This window comes from Toxorhynchites rutilus, chromosome 2 (assembly GCF_029784135.1).
Source record: "Toxorhynchites rutilus septentrionalis strain SRP chromosome 2, ASM2978413v1, whole genome shotgun sequence".
Classification (NCBI taxonomy): Eukaryota; Metazoa; Arthropoda; class Insecta; order Diptera; family Culicidae; genus Toxorhynchites; species Toxorhynchites rutilus.
The window spans coordinates 236,388,184-236,403,166 of NC_073745.1; the positions used below are offsets into that span (position 1 = coordinate 236,388,184).

At 38.5% G+C, this 14,983-nt stretch overlaps 1 protein-coding gene across 2 annotated transcripts in view; it reads right to left on the reverse strand.

The window, feature by feature from the left end:
• Positions 1-14,983, reverse strand: part of LOC129771308 (uncharacterized) — a 267,638-nt gene that overhangs the window by 134,856 nt on the left and 117,799 nt on the right. The window lies entirely within an intron of this gene.

The window sequence follows — 14,983 nt, forward strand, 5'->3', positions numbered from 1 at the left end:
TGAAGACTGTGTGAGGTGCTAAAAAATACGTTGAACACTCCAAATCCTGTGGACTCATTCATAGAGGAACCATCAGTAAAGTACATATTATCACAATTGACACGCCCATACTTTGCTTTGAAGATCGTAGGAGCGATCCTCGATCGAAGATAATCTGGAATTTCATGGATTTTCTCCTTCATGAACAGATCAAAATGTACAGAGGAATTGATGTAGTCAGAAAAACAAACACGGTTGGGAATATACGAAGAAGGATCAACCTGCATGGTGATGAATTCATGATATGAGCTCATGAATCCAGAATGAAAATTTAGCTCGATAAGCTGCTCAAAATTTCCGATCACCAATGGGTTCATAACCTTACACCGGATGAGGAACCGAAGAGATAATAAATTGAAGCGATCTTTTAGTGGGAGTAGACCTCGAGACTCATGGTATGCGTTGAGGGCATACATCCCAACGCAATACGGAGACAAAGATACTGAATTCGCTCGAGTTTAATGAGGTGTGTTTTGGCAGCTTATTGAAAACAGAAACTGCCATACTCCATCACTGAGAGAATAGTTGTTCGATACAACATTATAAGATCTTCAGGATGGGCACCCCACCAGGTGCCGGTAATTGTACGGAGAAAGTTTATTCTTTGTTGACATTTTTTACTCAGATACCTAATATGGGCCCCCCAAGTACATTTGGAGTCGAACCAGACCCCAAGATACTTGAATGACATAGCATGAGTGATCGGTTTACCCAAAAGTTGAAGCTTTGGTTTTGCTGGTCTATGCTTCCTAGAAAAAACCACCATCTCTGTTTTCTCCGTGGAGAATTCGATCCCTAGCCCAATGGCCCAGGTTGAAAAATTGTTCAAAGTATCTTGTAAGGGTCCTTGCAGGTCGGATTCGTTTGATCCTACGACAGACACCACTCCATCATCTGCAAGTTGTCTTAGGTTGCAATTTTGTGTAAGGCAATTGTCGATGTCGCTTACATAGAAGTTGTACAAAAGGGGGCTTAAACATGAGCCCTGGGGGAGGCCCATGTAAGAGATCCGACTCACTGCCGAATCTCCATGAGAAAAATTCAAATGTTTCTCACAAAGCAAGTTATATAACATATTATTCAATAGAGGCGGCAGACCCCGAGAGTGTAATTTGTCTGACAGGACCTCTATTGAAACTGAATCAAAGGCCCCCTTTATGTCCAAGAATACTGAAGCCATTTGTTTTTTTTCGGCGTAAGCCATTTGAATTTCTGAAGAAAGCAACGCAAGACAATCATTCGTCTAGGGGGACTTTTGTTCTCTCCAAAATATGTTCCCTAACACAGACTTCAAAACCAAGCAGCATTGGCGAAATCGACATTGCAAATACATGAAAGTAGGGGCAGCTTTTGTTCCCACCGAAATGCGTTTCCCTAACGCAGACTTCAAGTCCAAGGAGCGTGGGAAAGTTAGCATTGCAAATATTCGGGGGCATTTTTGTTCCGACTGAAATGTGTTTCCCTACCACAGACTTCAAATCCATGGAGCGAGGGAAAATTGGCATTGCTAATACATGCAAGTCGAGGGCAATTTGTTCCGACTAAAATATGTTTCCCCAACACAGGCTTCAGAAACAAGGTGTCCAGGGAAATTGGTATTGCAAATTCATGCAAGTCGGGAGTATTTTTGTTCCGACTGAAATCTGATTACCTATAAAGACTTCTAAACCAAGGTGTCTGGGGAAATCGCCATTGCAAATACATGCAAACTGCAATCAATACATACAAATGGTTACTAAGCTAAGATAGTCCCACGTCAACCTTGCGGTTATATCATAGATATAAACCACCCATTTTTTTCATTAGCTAAACAATTGAATAACTGTAAAATGTTAAACGTTATCTAAACGCCCTAACTACCTCGTTTTGATTGGCCCGATTTACGGTTTCCCCAACACAGCCATCATAACCAAGCAGCCTTGGGGAAATCGGCATTGCAAATACATGAAAGTATGGGGATGTTTGTTCTCACCGAAATGTGTTCCCTAACACAGACTTCAAAACCAAGCAGTGTTGTGGAAATCGGCATTGCAAACACACGGGGGTATTTTTGTTCCGACTTAAATGTGTTTCCCTAACACAGACTTCAAATCCATGGAGCGCGGGAAAATTGGTATTGCAAATTAATTCAAATCGAGGATATTTTTTGTTCCGACCGAAATGTGTTTCCCCAACACAGAACCAAGGTGTCTGGGGGAATTGGCATTGCAAATTCATGCAGGTCGGGAGTATTTTTGTTCCGACTGAAATACGCATTCCCTAACACAGACTTTAAATCCAAGGAGCATGGGGAAATTGGTTTTGTAAATAAATTCAAACTGCGAGTACTTTTGTACTCGCTTGCCTTTGTGCAGACCAGAATATGTTTCCTAAACACGGTCTTCTAAACTTAGGAATCTGGGAAAATCTAGCAGACATTAGAGGCAAATGAACTGAAAAGTTTAAAATCTCTCTAATTCATCATCAGTCAGTCAGCAGACATTAGAAGCGAATGAACTTTCAAGTTTGAGGCTCTATAATATAAAAAGTATAAGTTGAAGTTGTTGATTCATGCAAGCAGGGGGTACTTTCTTCACCCGTATGCTTTTTTGCACTCCGAAATATGTTTTCCTAACACGGATTACAAAAACGAGTACGAACACAACGCTTTGGCTCGGTTATTCAAGATTACATTCAAAGATATGCCTTCATATCTTCTGCTCACTAAATTTCTGGCAATGAGTGCCTGAAGTTCATCAAATCAAAAAAAAATCGCGGTTCGAGAAGTACGTGCACTTGAGAGATGCAAACTTCAGAGGGAAATGTAAAATAAAATAATCGTTTGATAATTCATCCGTTCACATATTTTGTCCTAGGCATCATACCAAACGTGAAAGGACTGTCATTAACTTTATTTGTAACGAAGAACATAATATATCACATTGCATGAATTGACCTTATATGACATTTATTCAATCTTTTTACTCACAAAGCAAATATATTAAATTCGATTGAATTCGGAAATCGTTTTATTCAATCAAAAATTTAATCAATACAAACAAATGATTGCTAAGCTGAGCTAGTCCCACGTAAACTTGGCGGTTATATCATAGCTATAACCCACCCATTTTTTACAGGTGATTATTCTTGGAGCAAAAGGTAAGTAAATAAATATTCTTATATATGTAATTTATTCTTCTTTAGATACCAAATATAATAATTTTTAATTACGATAATTTCGCAAGGGTTGCACATTGAGCGCGTTGTAGGTAATCCAGGAAAAATAACACCTCCCACTCTTGTTACGCTTGATCTAAAATACAACGACCTTGATACCGTTCTGAATCATATTTCGGACACTTAAGGCGTTTGATGCTGACAACAGATCTCAAATTTATGCACAGGTAATATTTGGTTGATATTTTAATATATTAGTTTAATATGCTTTTAAGCTTTCTACTTTGGTACCTATTTGATTAAAAACATAAAAAAATCATCGAATAAAATGCTATTCAAATCAAGCGAATAAGAATCAAACTTCGGACACTATTTATAAAAAAATCAAATTTCGGACAGATTGAATTCAAATTTCGGACACTTTATTTTGTAATTTTTTGAACGAAAATTACATTACACTTGATTATATTTAATAGTCAACTGCGAAACACAGTAACCTGATAACAATGATAAAAACTGATGAAACACGAGAGAAATTTAAATACCGTTCTGAATCATATTTCGGACACTTAAGGCATATGATGCAGAAAACAGATCTAAACTTTATGCACATGTATTATTTGGTTGATATTTTTAATAAATTAGTTCAATATGCTTTAATTTCGGACAGATTGAATCCAAATTTCGGACACTTCATTTTGTAATTTTTTTGATGAAAATTACATTCCCCTGATTATATTTTATAGTCAACTGCGAAACACTTACCAGAACTGATGAAACACGGGAGAAATTTAAATATTTAAGAACGGGTAAATTCTACGTCAAACGTCAAACGTCAAACACAAACGATAATTGGTAGTGTTGTAAGATTTCTGCCGATTATGTTATAATTCAAATGTATGTGAAATGATAGTGAAACCAAAAGATTACTCTAAAGAAGCAATTGTGATATTAATTTGATAGTTATATCATCAGTGCATTAAGAATTTCAAGATATTAGAACAAAGTGTCCGAAATATGATTCAGAACGATATTGATGAAGGGGTAAATTCTACGTGCTCACGCTAAGCAAACGTCAAACACAAACGATAATGAGTGGATTTTGGATTTTGGATGGATTTTTTCCTTCTATGCAATAATTTAAATGTAATTCTCGAATGAAGTGATAGTGAAACCAAGGGATTAATCTAAAGAAGCAATTGTGATATTAATTTTATAGTTATATCATCAGTGCAATAATCATTTCAAGATATTAGAACAAAGTGTCCAAAATATGATTCAGAACGGTATGTAGCACAATTTTGCCGGATACAATCGTCCTCTATACGCCTAGATTCACAAGTCATTTCATGTGGCCATCTCACCCTTAGTGGTGGCCAACTTGACCCGTTAAGATTTTAGTAGCACCTTTTTCATACCTTTTTAAATTTATCAGTAAATATTATAAAATGAAAAGATAAATTTTTGGAAGTCAACCTGATTACGGAAAACATCCTAAAGATCCATGCTGACATAATGAAATGCCTCAATTTTGTATGCATAGTGTTTAATTCCACTCTATGCTTAGGGTGGCCGTCTTACCTCGTCTTCCCCAACACGACTTAAACCCGGCTCTGTTACAGCTAAAATGCCAATGAGCCTAATAAACAAAGAAATGAGATGAAAAAACAGGAAGTGGGTTATATCTATGGTATAACCGCAAGGGTGACGTAGGACTATCGTTGATTTAGAGATCATTTGTTAGAAGTTGAATCTGAATTCATTCTGAATGAATGAATATTTGGGGGACTTCGAAAACGAAAGCGTTACGTTGGAGGCACAAGGTTTTATGCATCCAATATTGGATACGAAAATATCCTACTGATGGGGAAGAATAATCTTCAGAAGCTATCCTGTTAATTGCGATTGATTGAAAAATCACAAAACCAAATGTATTTGGTCACAGTGTTATATGGATAGAAAACATTCAAATAAACTCTTTCACATCAATGTATTTTTAAATTCCCAGAGGAACTGGCAGATTATTTTCAGTAACGATTAGATATTTCCACATTTTCCTCGATACTGGAAGCCCACCTGTGGTTAATGCCAACTCGATAACCACCTGTTAATAGCACTTGATTGAAACATATTTGGTCACAGTGTTACATGGATAGAAAACATTCAATTAAACTTTTTCACATGAATATATTTTGAAAATTCCCAGAGGAACTGGCAGATTATTTTCAGTAACGATTAGTTATTTCCACATTTTCCTCGATACTGGAAGCCCACCAGTGGTTAATGCCAACTCGATAACCACCTGTTAATAGCACTTGATTGAAACATATTTGGTCACAGTGTTACATGGATAGAAAACATTCAATTAAACTCTTTCACATGAATATATTTTGAAAATTCCCAGAGGAACTGGCAGATTATTTTCAGTAACGATTAGTTATTTCCACATTTTCCTCGATACTGGAAGCCCACCAGTGGTTAATGCCAACTCGATAACCACCTGTTAATAGCACTTGATTGAAACATATTTGGTCACAGTGTAACATGGATAGAAAACATTCAATTAAACTCTTTCACATGAATATATTTTGAAAATTCCCAAAGGAACTGGCAGATTATTTTCAGTAACGATTAGATATTTCCACATTTTCCTCGATACTGGAAGCCCACCAGTGGTTAATGCCAACTCGATAACCACCTGTTAATAGCCGCGCGTGTATGTGTGTGTAGCGATGTCTTCCCAGGGAACCGTTTGTGGCATCACTCTCCTCCTGATAGATTCCCTTCTGGCCTAGGGTGCACAAACAGGCTCTTGGTGACACCGTTCATCCGCGCTTTCATGATAAATAAAGAGCTTCACCGCAACAGCGACAACATGCTCCAATCGCTGTTCAATTAGAACTGAGTGGGTTTCCGAGCGACGCTCGCTTATATATCGATTGGTGATTTCAATAGCCTGTTTTGAAAGCAATTTTAAGACTATTGAAACAAGTTTTTGGATCAAAAAGTAACAAGTATATAACGCGTAGTCATTTTATCTTTCGAATGAAGTGTTTATCATACCATTTCGTTCAGTTGTTTAGGAGCTATTAACGCTCAAAATCTCGGTCTCCGGCGTAACGCTTTCGTTTTCGAAACTTTGATTTTACACCCCGGTATAGAAATGAAAGACGTAGTCCTACGTCAAAAATCATACACCGTAGATTTGGAATACTTCAATAGCAGCTGATATACTGAAATTTTGATTACGAGCGTGCAGGATTGATCCGCAACACACTTGTTCCTGTGACGTAATGATGTAAACTGTGCTTTTACACGCTCTAAAAGTAATTCAGTGAAATTTAAAAAAAAAACTTACTCAATAATCAAACATCAGCATTTTTTAAGTGTCCGTGTTTTCTCCGTGTCAAACCGTTCATCTGAGAAGATGTCCATCAACACATATTCCTCATGGATGAGTCATAAGATAGTACGGTACAAAAATGCGCATTGGCCTTTTTGAAACAAACGAACATAAAAATTCGGCAACAGTGTATTCGTTTGACACATTATTACATCAGCAGCTCACACATATAAACAAGATACATTTAATGTAAGTGGTAAAAAGTTATGAGGTAAGAAGAGCTTCGCGTTGTTTTGATCTATTTTTTTTTCAAGTTTGGGGATGATGATTTGGTTTCCTAAAATAACTGGAAAGTTCGAAACTACATTGTCAAGGAAACCTTCATTCTATACTAGATAATAGTGCATATTTGTTTTCGTGGAAAAGTTTAAGAGTTTTCAAAAATGTTTCAATTTATTTTAGAAATTCGATAAGTTGATGAATTGCTTGTGGACAAAAGTGCGTATTAGCGTTTTACTCTAAAAAAAATTATAAAATGTTTCCAAACATGTTTTTAACGGGACCCACAAGAAGAAAACTAATTTGAAGAAATGCACTTGCTCGAAATGGCCCGACAGAGGCTTCGGGGGGAGTCTCGAAGTGTCGGATTGCGGCAGGCCTCGGTATCTCTGAATCAGCTCTGAGGAAGAGGCTCATGTCAGTCATTGATTTATGATTTGAATCTTCATTTATTAGCATTTCTGCTTCTGCTGGGATGCGTCAGCGAGCACCTAGGACGGTTTAGACCAGTATTTACGAGTAAGCAGTTTGAGGATCTGGCGAACCTTCGCAGAGCACTTGACAAAGGTGTCTTTGGTATGACTCTCAATGATTTACGGCGCCTGGCGTTTGATTTTGCGGACGCCAACAACCTTCAGCACGAATTCAACCAAGTTGCAAACCTGGCACTAAGGGATTGGACTTCTAGATTCATGAGGAAACATCGTCTGTTTCTGCGAACCCCACAAAATCGCAACGAAGCAACAGCACTCCAAGGCAAAGCGTCGAAATCCTCAGAACCCCCCACTATGGGGCAAAAGTTCGCATTTGTTATTTTGTATTAAGATAGGTATTTATCTAACGACAAACAAAACTCGAGAAATTCTTGTACTTCTTTTCAAAAGTATATACTACAGTTTGGTAAGCAAACTGAATTTTGTATGCTTTCATTTCAAGAGTTATTGAGCGACAACAGTTAGGTGTGCACCTTTACCCCGCACTACTCTACGCCAGTCTGAAAAAAAAATAAAAACGCGTTTGAAGTTAACTGTTCTGGCCGAACTAGATTCGATACAGTATCCCTATAATGGCTATAAATCGGTGAATAATGGGATTTTCGAAAAATCTTTTCTAGGGCATATTCTTGAATGCCTAAACTTCAGAATTTGTTTTTTTAGATTTCTAGACTAGGATACTGCCATAAGCACTATACTCTTCTCTTCCAATCCCATTGATTTTCTGCAGCCGACCTGAACGGATCATTCAGCGAAAAATAAAGTGCTGGGGTGCTACTGACTATGGATTTCATAGTGGAGAATACGAAATGTTTGGTATGGTGTAGATTCCTTGGGATCGATATAAATTTTCCGGGGGTCGACATTAATGAACACTGATTTTGTGGGCCACGAGGTCTAAAATCTAGGGGTACAATTTCAATTTTTTGAAACAATTTCTTATTTGAAACGTTCACGATGCTGTATAAGTTATGCTCAGTTTCGGTGATCACTTGATCACCGGTCTTAAATTTCTTGCCAGCGAGCATTCTTTTCAGGTCTGCGAACAGAAAATAGTCGCTGAGGCTAGATCTGGAGAATACGGTGGATGCGGAAGCAATTCGAAGCCCAATTCATGCAATTTTGTCATCAATACACGAAATTCAGATTTTTCCATTTTTTCACAATAACAAAAGTTGCTTCACTCTCAATGCTTTAACTCACGAACCAATCGAACGATTGCTGTAAAAAATTTGACACGTATCTATGAAATATGGTGCTCTGTGATAGTCAAGTAGATTTTTGTAAGAGGCGCCATTTAGACGTTAATCTTATGAACTTTTCAGCCGAACTGTTAAATGATCTTGTTATAAGAATGACTAATATTCTAGTAGAAACATTTTTTGTTGTAATTTGTATTATTTTTTTTAAATATTTACTGAATTTTATGTCTATTTTTTGATGAAAAAATTATGTTAAGTTTACTCACTTAACCAACCGCAAAGTTTTTGAATTGGTAAGCATTTTGTATGAATAAGATAAAGATACAATTTCTAAATAAATTTGGCTATAGGGGTCGATGGCATCACTTTATTCTGGAAAAGGGGTCTCAAAATATTTTGAGGATCCCTGATGTAGAGGATTTTTCACCATATCGAAGGAAGCACATTAATGAAAGCAGCAATTGCATCATTTGTTTACGAATGCCGCGTACGATCGTCATTTCGAATTGGCAGTAAGAGGGTGTAATATTTGTGCTGGATATTTCCGAGGAGGAATCGATTCCTTTTTGAGCATTAATTGTTCTTTCCCGGCTCAACGAAATGGTCATTTTATACAGAAGGAAAACTATCTAGGAGTTATATGCTTGCTACTTATTGACCCAAAACATTGTTTCAATAGCATAAAAATAATTTGGAATGCAGGCTTTCCAAATCACTCAAATATATATATATATATAAGCCAGTGACCGCTTAGAAATCCATTTCAAAATAATAACGTCGTTTGATGTTGTTGAAAGCGGACATGGTTCGCTTAGGAGCGCCGAGCGACAATGAAGTGTCTTTTTCGAGGCAGGTGGAGAGTGAGTTTGGATTGAGTTGTCCCCAAGGGCCCTTCACAGAACGAATGAACTGCAAAGTTTATACGAACGAAGAAGAAGTAGAAATCCATTTAATCGCGATTGTGAAACGGGTGGTTAATGTTCTTGCTCGCTCACCAATGCAGTATTTTCTCCATTTTCAGAGTCGCAATGTTTGTCATATTAACGTTCAAAGCTTAATTACTCGTAACTTTTCAAAGTTTCGTGAGCTTCGTTCTAATTTCCTCGACAGTAAAGTAGACGTAATCTGTTTTACTGAAATCTAGCTAAACAGCACTGTTAGTGATGCAATGATCGATATTGAAGGGTATAAAATAATAAGAAATGATTGCAATCGACATGGTGGGGGAATTGGCGTGTATCTTAGACGCAACATAAAATATCGAATTATCTCAGATTGATTCAACCGATTTTCGTGGTACAGAACGAGGTAATTCGAGGTAATGAGAAAATTTAGTTGGGAGATTATTATAACCAGCCCAATATCGACTGTCCATTTACAATTTCCAGTCAATTTGAAAAATTTATGGTCAGGTTTAGTAATACCATATTCATTGGTGCCTTCAACACTGATTTACTGAAGTTCTTCAATCGATCACGTAGGTTCAGTGAAATTCTTAAAATTTCGTATGTGTACGTTGATTTCGAACTAACATTTTTCCATCGATCTGATTGCTCCTTGCTAGATCTTCTTATTATAGACTTCTTCTTCTTGAATGGCGTTAACGTTCCATGTGGAACTTTTGCCGTATTTACTAACTAGCGTCATTTGCTAATACTAAGTTGAGATTTCTTAAGCCAAATAACACGCCTCGAATGTACTCCGAGGGGCAAGCTCTTGAATACGCGTGACCACAGTGCAAGTCGAAGGAAATTTCTTTGACGATAAATCCCCCGGCCAGAACGGAAATCGAACCCGAACACCCGGCATGGTAATGTGAGACGCTAACCACTCGGCCACGGGTGCACATTCTCATTACAGACACGCCAGATGTAGCTCTGAGACAAGATCTGTTGTCCCTGGCATTTCAAATCATGACATGTTATTCTGCTCGCCAAAATTGTCATGCAGTAAGCCAGAGAAATTCATCTTCTCAACAGATAATTATATCAAGACTTTTCTGTGTTGTGGCGGATCTCATTGCATATTCAGGTTGACACGTTTATACCCCAAGTTGAATGTAGGGCCTGAAGTATCGGCTGGAATTAGGCTTAGGTTTGCTCTGCTGTCTGGCCTCGAAAACGATTAACAGACCGTTGTCGGGTATCCAGTGAAGCGGGAATTTCTTTGTAAATTCAAGGCTAATGCTAATGCATAGGTATTGGGTTCAATTCCTGATCGGTCAAGGATTTTTTCGGGTTGGAAATTTTCTTGACATGCCTTGGGATATGTGAAGTAATGGGCCTGAAGTATCGGCTAGAATTAGGCTTGGGTTTGCTCAGCTACTAGAACTTGGAAATGATCGCAATTGCAGGCCGTGGCCGGGGATCTGATAAAGCGGGATTTCCCTTGTAAATTCATGGCTAATACTGACATAGGCATTGGGTTCAATTCCCGATCGGTCTAGAGTCTTCCCGGGTCGGAAATTCTTTCGACATGCCATGGAATGAATACTTTAGATAAAGGCTTGAATTGTTCTTTCGATTAGTAATCTATGTCTGCGGGATAACCAGTCCGTTTTCTTTTCAATTCGATGTGCTCACTGGTTAGTATGATGTAATAAAGAAATACAGTAACTCAATTATTATCAATAAGATAACTCGTCCTGCTCAAACCTTTGTAGGGGAATGAGGTGGGACCATCATCATCTATTTAAGAATTCGGTCGTCTACCGGGACTATGGTACTTTTGACTCAAGTAAGCTGTCAGAAGACATTCATAACATTAATTGGGATGCGTACTTTTCTATGTACGATCCGAATGTTATGATCGTATTTTTGAATCACCACTTGCTTAGGTTTCATGATGACTGTATACCTTTGAGAAATCAAAAGTAGCAAAAAAAATGCTTTAATGATGATATTGAGCGAGCAATCATCAATGGGAATATGGCTTATCGAATCTGGAGACGTTCTTCAAAAAGTGAAAAGGATAGGACACAAATACGTGTTACGTATGATGTCGCGGGCCGCAAAAAAAAATCAAATAAGCGTGATGTCCAAGACACAATTGCATTGTTAACATTGAACTGCGGAGCTATTGCCGGCGAGAACAAACATTAAAGAAATTTTAAAATAAAACTCTTTGATATAAATATTTGATAGTGATGACAAGGGCCGATAAATGAATGCTTTCACTGAGCGAGGAGTTATTTCTGTCATTGTCAAATTAATTCTAAGCATCAACATGTACTGTTGATTTGTCGCTGCGCTAAAACGGAAATTCATATCTTCTCCAATACCCAAGTAGTTTTTCAGTATCTCTTAGCAAAATTACATCTCCATTGCAGAACGAAACATCTCAGAAAACGAAAAATCGACAACAGAAAATCCAAACCGAAACTATTGTGTGGAGGCGGCGGAGGCGAAAACAATAGCATCGAAACTAATTTCCATCCTCAGTTTTCTACCGAAGAACACAACTCTCAACCCGGAAACAATAATTAAAATCTCGAAAATTGAATGAACGATTGAAAAAAAAGTCACGGGAGGGTTGTGTCCGAGACACGACTGCATAGTTGACGTAGGATTCCGTTAGCATATCTGTTGATTTTGGATATGTTTGAATAATTAAATCGTTAAACTCTTGGATAATGATTTGGTTTTAATATCTCTGCTAGGAAACACATTTCGGTGGGAGCGAAAGCTCCCCCTACTTTCATGTATTTGCAATGCCGATTTCCCCCTGGCAGCTTGGTTTTGATGTCTATGTTAGGGACCCGCCGTAAGTGTAGTCAATTTCGACCAATCAGAAGTGCGTATTTCCGTTAGGATAGGGGTTGGGATTTTTCAATTGTTCGATAGTTAGTTTCATGACATATATGATTTCCTTTAATATAAAACATTGTTATGGAGTGTCGAAATCGATTGACGCAAAAATTTCATCAATCCGTCATGAAATGACTGAGCAATAAGCGTTTGAAATTGGACAGTTTTCACGATGTGCTCGAATTTCGATTTTCAATTTATAGCTCAATATGTTCCCGAAAGATGTAATCCTACGTCAAAATCACAAATAAGTCATAAACGATTTATCAGTCATCCAGACCGGACAGCAGCAAGACTTTCCAAACGGTATTTCTCAAGGCGATGTTTAATTGAGTTTTTCAAATTGTTTATTGTACACGTAACGTACTCAGTTTGCATCACGACATTATTCTCATACTACACACAGTGCGGCTCTAGGCGATTATATAAAAGGGGTGTGTCACATCAAATTGCATCACGGAAAAAACGCTGTAGAAATTTAATTTTTAGGAATTATATCTTCAGCTTTCGCTTATAATCAGATAAGAGTGTATAGATCACGTTGGCCATGCTTCACTGTCAATTTTTCGTAAATTTGGAAAAATGTCGTCGAACGAAAAAGAGCGTCGTGAATTAATCCTGTGCAATCATTTCGAGAATCCGGAGTTGTCACATCGGGACATCGGTAAGATGCTGGGAATCGTCCAATCCACGGTCAGCAGAGTACTAAAACGATACTTCGAGAACCTAACCATCGACCGGAAGGTGAAGCACAGCAAAAATGGATGCTTCGTCAGTGAAAAAGATCACAAGCGCGTAGTTAAGCAGTTTAGACGTAATCCGAGAAGTTCGGGCCGGGATGTCGCCAATAAGCTGAATTTGTCAAGTTCATTCGTCCAGCAGACCAAGCAGCGGGAGGGCCTGCGTACATACAAGGTTCAGAAGGCTCCTAACCGCGACGAAAGGCAAAACATGGTGGGGAAGACGCGAGCCCGGAAGCTGTACACCGAAATGCTGACGAAGCCGCATTGCCTGGTAATGGACGACGAAACCTACGTCAAAGCGGACTTTCGTCAGCTGCCGGGACTGTTGTTCTTCTCCGCAAAGGACAAATTCAGCGTTCCGGAGGAGATTCGCAAGCAGAAACTATCCAAGTTTGCCAAAAAGTACATGGTGTGGCAAGCGATCTGATCTCCGCGGAAAGCGGAGCGCCCCCTTCGTGATGACCGGCACGGTAAACGGGCAGGTTTACCTTAAGGAGTGCCTACAGAAGCGCTTACTACCACTATTGAAGCAGCACGAGGGCCCGACCATCTTCTGGCCGGATCTCGCTTCGTGCCACTATTCAAAGGAGGTGTTGGAGTGGTACGAAGCCAACGGGGCTACCTTCGTGCCAAAGGAAATGAACCCGCCCAACGCGCCGGAGCTTCGCCCAATAGAGAAATATTGGGCGATTATGAAGCAGGCCCTCCGGAAGAACCCAAAAGTTGTCAAATCGGAGGCGGACTTCAAGAGAAAATGGATTTCTGTTAAAAAAAACTAGAACCTGACGTTGTACAGAACCTTATGGACGGGGTAAAGAGGAAGGTGCGAGCATACGGGCTTGGGCTCGAAGTATGAATAAAAAGAAAATGCCAAAAGTTGTTTAATAGTTTTAATTTTACTGTCTAAAATTTTCAAAAGGATCGGTCTACTGGGCGAATTTCTACAGCGTTTTTCATTCGAATGAAGTGATTGACATACCATTTTGTTCAACCGACAGAGGTTTAACGCTCAAAACTTTGCTACCCAAATGAAAAACTCGAGTTTTAGGAATTTCAAACTAACACCCCAACACAGATTCATTTATGATGTGATGCAAAAATATAGAGGCACTCTTCACCGGACGGCATACAAATCAACGCGGTGCTCCCACCGAACAAAAATGCCTCATACTATCTTCCATTCTTCCTTAGAATCGGCCAAATCCGCTGTGTGTGACATCAACATTGAGAAAGACTGCTATCTGATAGTTGAAGCAAGACGACTTCACTGAATATGATGATGATGTTTTGAATTATAGAGCCCTCAAAATTCATCAGTTAATTCGCCTCTAACCTTAAAAAACCAATTTGGAAAAGTTATCTAGACACTCGGCTTTGGGAAAGATCATTTCGAAAGCGTTGCTGCCGTCTGGTCACTAGGTGACTGATGAATTGTGAATAATGTAATTTGAAATCGCGAATGGCTTGTTCATACTCAATGCGGAGTTTACATTGGAATATTTTCTGTACCCACATTGTCCAAAGAACGAATGCTGCATGTGCATTTCGAGTGACCGACTTACGCTCTCCTGATACGAGGACACTATAGGAAAAGCTGTTTTCTTTCAATTTTCGTTAATTTTAATCATAACCACAATGTATAACGTACCGAAATTTTTTTTGTGAATTTCCAATTCTGTCATCAAAATCCGTTCAGAGCTAAAATAATTGACGTTAAAACTATTTCAAAAAAAATGTGACCTGTTTTCTGATTTGGTACCATTACCAGACGTATGTAGTCTTATGTCAAAAATAGGTAATGTTTTCATATTGCCCGCGGGCCGCAGGTTGAGTATAGCCGGTCTATAATCACCATAGTTCTAGATGTGTTCGAGTGCAAGATGGTGGAAGATAGGTTTTTTTCACTCAATACTCGAACTCT